Genomic DNA, 7,669 nt, shown 5'->3' with positions numbered 1-7,669 from the left:
TATGTTCATACAACATAACTTGATTTAGTTAGTCTTAAATATGTCTTGTTAATCTTAAGTAGTTTTTTTAAATTAGATGAACTAAAGATTTTTGCTTTAAACTAACATAATTCAATTTCGTGGAACCTGTTGACAAAATAATTTTAATTAAAGTCAACGTTTCATTTTTTTGAGTGTAGAGATGAAATGTTCTGTGATACAGAACACACTGAAATGTAAAAATGAGCATTTGGTGGGACTCAGACATGTGTAAAATAAGATCAAAATCATATGAATTCACCTTCAGCTGTATCTCTGAGCTTTACTAAATCCCCAGAACAGCTGCAACCCCAAAAAGGGTTTTTCTCAGGTTCAGCTCCCTGAATGAAAGTCGAATCACCACACTGAGATGTTGGTTCTCCAAGCCCTCTGCCCAGTCCAGAGTGCATTTCTGCATTTAGAATGCTTTTCCAGTGCCAGCAGCATCATTTGTCAAAGCTATTTTAATATGTTGGTCTGTTGAGGCTTTAGAAATGTCGTGTAAAGTGGAGTGTCATTGTCAAATTACAAATGTCAAATGAAAAAGAAACAACACAGACAGAAGTCCAGTTTTCAGAAATTATTTAATCAGATCTTTAGTCTTACTTTCCACACATGTAACTCCCTCCAAGTTGAAAAACGGACATGAGGCGTTCTTTATTTTTACTGGCATGTATTGGACACAGGTGCCACAACCAATGCTGTGAGAACTGTACAAACAACATAAAATAATCAATTTTCAAAGTAAGTCGTTCTCATAGACAGTAAACAATAAAGTATATTATTCAACAATACAAAAACATTCACAATTTGACCTTTACAAAATGTTGACACATTCTGTATTACACGTGACTAACATAAAGTCAACAGTTCTGTGACACATAAGCATCTTATTTTTAACTTGAAGGGGTTAACGAAAACATATCTTGCAGCGCACACTCTGTACCCACAGCTGAAAAACTTCACTGCATCCTTCTCCAAATCTGTACCACCTATTGAGAAAGGAAAGCATGCTGCTGCCCTCTACCGAGTGTGGCGTGTAACTGGAATTATCATCAACCCTGAACAACAGACTGAACATTGGTTCCACCCTGGAAACATTTTGTAGAACCTTTAAATGTGTTTTTTTAAGACCAACAATGTATACATTACAATTGATTTATTAAAAAGAAAATATTTTTAATGTATTTATTGTAACTTAAAACCATGAAATTACCTTAAACTCAATAACAGCTGCTGATGGCAGCCACAACACAGCTACTCTAAGTCTCCTAATGAAGTGCACTGTATGACGAGATGCACTGTTTGCAGAACCAGTGTCCACAAATGGCAGAGACCGGATCCTTTAAGACATCCTAAAACAAAGGCCACCTGCTGTCCAGACAAACATTACTCCTCTTCGTATCTCTATGGGTATCAACCAAAAACATTTCAGATTATTACAAACACGGTAATGTCCCAAATCAAAAAGTTTAATACCAGTTCTGACGTCCAGAAAAATCTATATTTCTGTGCTATGTTTGTGGTTCTGAGTTGTTAGTAGTTTGTCTTCTGTCTTTCATTTCTGGTCTTCTTTTAGCTACTGCAGCAAATTCCCTTTGTGACAGTTTATTTTCTGAAAATAAGTTTTGTACCAAATACAAAAATTCCAACATCTAGAAGGTGCTTAATATAAACACATATTAATCAGTGAAATAGAAACACCCGTGTTCATGTTGGCAAATCCGGATGAATTAATTATTTTATCCTGAGAATCTATAAACCCAAAAACCCTAAATCTCCATCTTTAGCTCAATTTACAGTAAAAACAATCTCTTACCTCGTGTCCGAGGATCCAAATATATACCTGAAAACTGGGGGAGAATGTCTGGAGTGATCACTTTTTATAGACAGAAAGCTGGATCCTGCAGACTGTGCTCTGTCTGTTTGCTGCTGACCTCTGAAAACAAAATGATATATTCCACAATGTTCCTGTTGTTGGAAACTGGGTTTCTTATCTCTCAAAGTCAAAGTCCCAAAGCTAAAGATCTGAATGTGTTTACAGCAGGAATCTCGCAACTATTTTGTATAAAAGATTGATTGACTGACTGATCATTTATTTTAAGCACGGAAAAACTTTCCTAGTAGTTCTCACCACATGCACTTGAAAATTTTCATTCCCACTCAAACTGTAGCCCCCATCTCTCTGGTTGAAAAGATTTTGAATATTGACTTGTAAATTATTGTTTCTAGCTCTAAAAATGATCTGTGCTGTATTGTAACCAGTGTTGGGTAAGTTACTTTAAAATAGTAACTTAGTTACATTACTAGTTACTTCTCTCAAAAGTAACTCAGTTACTTCAAGTTACTCGTTACTTTCAAAGTAACTAGTTACTAGGGAAAGTAACTTTGGTTTTACTCAGAATTCTCTTGTTAATGTGTTGCTTCCATAACTTTGCCAGTCTTCTAGCTTGCTTACTTGCCACAAGTGCACTGTGCCACCTACCAATAGAAAGGAAAAGATAATGTGCATATTTCCACGAGAGAAATCCCACGCCTGGACCGTCATTGACTGCTGCCATGATTCTAGCCTACGTCACAGAGTCATGTGCGCCTTTTACATCCAACACAAAAACTGCAGTCGTGGTGCTTTCGATTGTACTCAGAACTCAGAAATTCTGCCTTCTAAATAGGAAGATGTAGGTAACACCAGACTGCAGATGAGCTGCATACAGGGCTGGACTGGGACAGAAAATTGGCCCGGACATTTTGACTAGAGACCGGCCCACCATTATAGGAAAAATCATAAAGCCTTTGAATGAAAATAAACACTAATGTGACAGTGATGTACACTGTTCTGATGGTATATATGCATCAATCTATCAATCGTTTGTTGTAAGATTCAGATAATTATTTTTTAAAAGCGAGACATTTTAAATGACAATAAGAAAGAAAAGTATTTCTTTGTGCCCCCCTTTTCCCTGTTAATGCCCTACATGGACCCCTGGCAACACTTTGCTAGATCTGCACCTGCACAGTTACCAGCTGTCAGCTACGTAAAAAAGGATCCTGGGGTTATTTGTCTCTCAGAAACAGTTCATAACTTCCCTTCAACTCATTCATGTCACCTAAAAGGTAAACCTGTTTCTCCATCACCTGTTCAGCTCTGATGATCCAGTAAGGACATCTCCTGGTTTCATCTTCATGTTTCCCTCTCATCACATATCCAAACCGACATCCTGCCCAGCAGCTTTTTTACAGCTGTGGCTCCAGCAAACATCAGCTGATACTAGAAATTAATATTAAATAAATTCTAACAACAGCTGATCAAGCTTAAACGTGCTGCTGTTGTTTAGCGCGACATCCACTGGTTTCCTCTTTCGGCGCAAAGTGGGCGATAAACAAATAAGAGAGCCGATCAGCTGATCACTGATCAGTTTTCATGATTGAAGTAGAAACGGGAGAGGGAGGGGGGAGAATGAAAGAAGAAGAGGCAGCTGTGCAGCAAAGACACAGAATAACTCCAGCTTTGTGCCTTTTTCATTGTAGCTGAATTACGGGACAAACTGTTCCTTTTCACCTCAATACGAAACGCGTAATATTTTCTCTGAATACCAGACGGGATGGTTGGCAACTCTAATAACTTATGAACAAAATAAAGTTCAACATCATTAACTTCATAGCACCACCCAGCTGTATAGAAACACCGTCATGCTAGCTAGCACGCAGTACGGAAAAAGTCAGAATAACGAAAATAAACTCCACCTAAACTTGGTTTATATCTGACCCAGAGAGACTGCAGGTCATAACTTCTTACCTGAAGTTCAGTTCACACTTGGACCGGCAGCCGCCTCGGGTCTCTTTTCCTTCTGCGTCCCCTTTCCTTCATCCACCTGCTGGCCTCCACCACTTGCTAATGTTACTGAATCTGTGGAAGCTCCGCGATAGCCACCACACGAAGTAACGAGTAACGACCCTATCTAAATCCCAGTAACGAGTAACGCGTTCCTGATTTTGGCATAATAACTAGTTACCGTGCTCGTTACCACAATAATAACGTAGTTACTGTAACGCGTTACTTAATAACGTGTTAGTCCCAAAACTGATTGTGACTAACTAAGTCATGAAATCACCATGGTTTCCTCTTTTACCACAGTTGTTCACATTAGCAATCAAATCATGGCCACATATTTGTAGAATAACAATAAGAAGACTGAGATAATGCATTTTATATCCTACTGTATTATATGGATGTGAAAAGATAAGAAATATGTCTCTGGCCCCTCATTATGTATTTAATCTGAATAAGAGATATAAGATATTAAGTATGTTGTAGTTTTTAAAACAGAATCATAATTTATATGTGATTTTGCCAATGGTTAATTATGCTTAAACGCTTAATACTGATCAGAATATAATCAGGTATAGGTTTAATCAATATAAATTTGTTTTATAACTTTGGACTTTTTCTCTGCTCATTTTTAACATGTTAGATTATAAATGTAATCTAATTTATGTGATATGATTATTTGATTAGTAATATTATTCTTTGATTTGACTTTTGCTTAAAAAGCCAAATCAAGCAGTGATATAGTGGGATGCCTGACAGCTACATGCCATGTCAGGAGAATACAGAATACACTACCTCAGGACAATCCAGTCTCTCCCACAGTTTTACATAGTTCAATATCAGCATTATCCACGAGTGACCTTTAATGAACTGCAGTGGTCACTCCCATCATAAAAACTCTGCCTTTATATTATCACTAAGTTATTATTTTTTATTAAAGAGATAAATGCAAAAAAAAAAACAAAAAAAAAACATCATGAATGAGACAACAAGATCATATTTGTCTACTAAATTTTAAATCATCCTTGTTGAGGAAATTGCTGCATCTGTTGGATTTATAGGCAAATAGGGTGCTTATTGTCTTTTTTATTATCATTTATGTAGGTTTCAATTTCTTGTGTTAACCCCAGATCTTTAATTTAAATCTTAGATTCATGAATTTAACCCATTTTCTTCTTAAACCGTAACAGACTGACATGCCGTCACGGATCATCTAAAAAAGTCTGAACTTCTACCCCATTATAGTTTTATAAAATATCACCCCAGAGAAATCTTCAATAAGCACCCAAAAATGGCTTTAATGTGCACTTTTCTAGATGTCATGGTGTTACAGTGCACTTACACAGAGGCACTGTGTGCTTTAACTGCACAGTGATTTAATATTATCCCTTATTAATAAACCAGACGTGTTGCTGCAGCAGAAATAAGATTAAGAGGTAATTTCATGAAACAAATGAGTGGTAAAGATCCAAAATGCACTCGGCCTAAAATGTTAGCAAGCAAAAGTTCCAATTCTTCTGATAATGCAGGGTCATTAATTTGACTAAAGTGTCCACTTATGTACATTTTCTCTCTGAACAGCATCAAATAGGCAAAATTAGTGTTATGATTTGAGGGCTGAACTCCTGTAAAGTTTTGATCCTAGATTCGCTCCTATGAGTGAATAATAGCACAGCTTCTCACCTTTGTCTTAAATCACTTGGTATCTGGAAGCAAAACAGCCATTTATATTAAGTTGATGAGGTCTGAAGGGGTGATGTGTGTATTAATTTTATTCATTCTTCATTTGAAAATGAAATCAGCCCTGTAGTGTACAGTTTGGTGGCTCTTAAAAGAGCGTTTTGAGCTTCTTAAGCATCTTCTCCGAGCTAACGCTTTCTTCTTGGACGCTGATTCAGAGGAACCAGCGGCCTACTTGGCTTAGCGGAGGGCACTTCTTCCAGTGCAGTTTCCCTTAACACCTACTTGGGCTTTTTACCAGCATATTAATGGCGCGTTTGATGAGGAAGCCGTGCTGATCCACATCGTAGCCCTGGAAGGTCAGCGCCTGCTTTATGGCGTAGTAGAAAAGACCTTTGCGGTCCTGGGAGGCGGCCACAGCTCTGTACACAACGGATCCTCTTTTCTTCTTCTTCCCTGAAGCTTTGGCCTGGGCGGCAGAGTCACTGGGCGCTTGTGAAGCTCCCCCTGTCATCGTGTTGTCACCCGACTGACTAAAAATAACTAATAGTAATAATGCCAATAATATAATTACACAGCCAAATTGGAATTTCCGAAAGAAACAGGAACCTAAACGCATCATGAGAACCATGGAGACTCAACCCAGCCTGCTGCTCGTGTCCGCAGCGGGAGGGCGCAGATAGTTGTGTTTTTTTGTCACCAAAAACGGCTTTAAAATCACATTTAAATGAGAAACTGAAGCATGAACTTAAACCGATACGATAGCGGAGAACTTGCTCTTTACAAAGAAGCATTGTAGACGTTTACTGTTCATCTACAGTTTGCTTGAGGCGGACTTAAACCTCTCTTCGACGCACTGCTCCGTCTCTTTGCCCTGCAATTTCTTATTGTAAATGCTTTAAAAATACACAAACACCACAAACAATGAGGTTAAACAACGAGATAACATGTTTCTGCAGACATCTCATGCATAAACACCTAGTTTCTGCGGACATGTTTTCATTAGCCCGAGGTTTTCTCAGTGTCTGCAAACACACTAGGGCTGATGGAAGAAACTGTTCAGGCACGAAGTCCCACAGCGTTTTCCTAAATTTAGTTAGTTTAACTTCTTAGTTACTGATTCAGATACTCCTGTATTATAAATATTACTATGTGAAATAGAAAGAAAGCTATGACTTCAACTAGTTGTTTTAAACTAAGATCTACGTTGCTTTAATAAACTGCATCCTTGTTCACTGACCTTTATCGAACATTAGTTGAATCAAAATAATAATTATTCAACTTACCTTCACTGTTTCAGTACTTAAAATAAAAATATTTAACAATTAAACATGTGAGCTACAGCTATAAACATGTTAGTATGAAATATAGGTTAGACACGCCCATTATAAAAGGGCTCAATACTTCGAATGTTAGTACAATACTTGAGCGGGGTTTTTTTGTGTTTGAAGCACAAAAAACTGCACCTAATAAAATCTGATGCAGTATGATTGAACAGGCCTGAAGTAAATCTACCTTATACAGGTTTTTTGTTTTCTGCTGGACAACATACAAAAAGGCACATTATAAACACCCCTGGCCTTGCTTTCACGGATATAACAGAAAAAGAATGTCATAAATTTTCGATTAAATATTTTAATAATAACTATTTGTTTGAAGTTTCTCAGGGTCACATATTTTAGAATACGAAACATGGAAGCAGTTCAGGGACCTGGAAGGCCGGTGACTTTCACCCGTTTAGAAAAGAGAAATGCTCTCTCCCCTCTCTCTGTAACCTAGTTGACAATTTTAGGTATATGTAATACAATATATACATAATGGTCACTTTTTAAACTATGCATATTATTAGAGCCACTAGATATGGCTATTGTTCAGCATAGGCTCTATAGCTAAAACCTTGGGATTGGCAAGTTTTGAATTATTTGAACTCGTAGTCAAAGATAATGCTGTTTTTCCAGTTTCAAGTCAGACCCCTGCCCTGCTAATTAAGTACCTGTTAGCTGATAAAGTGAAAATGTATAGCTAACCTTTCTTTTTCAGCTTACTAAGATTAGCTAGATAGCTGTACAGTAGTAGCACTGCGCAATTCTGGCTTGGATAGTGTGTAATATGGCCTGCCGATGGCTAATAATATATATATAT

This window comes from Pundamilia nyererei, unplaced genomic scaffold (assembly GCF_000239375.1).
Source record: "Pundamilia nyererei isolate P.nyererei 1_Seehausen unplaced genomic scaffold, PunNye1.0 scaffold00057, whole genome shotgun sequence".
Lineage (NCBI taxonomy): Eukaryota > Metazoa > Chordata > Actinopteri > Cichliformes > Cichlidae > Pundamilia > Pundamilia nyererei.
The sequence above is the reverse complement of the archived record's forward strand: the minus strand, read 5'-3'. Positions refer to the sequence as shown.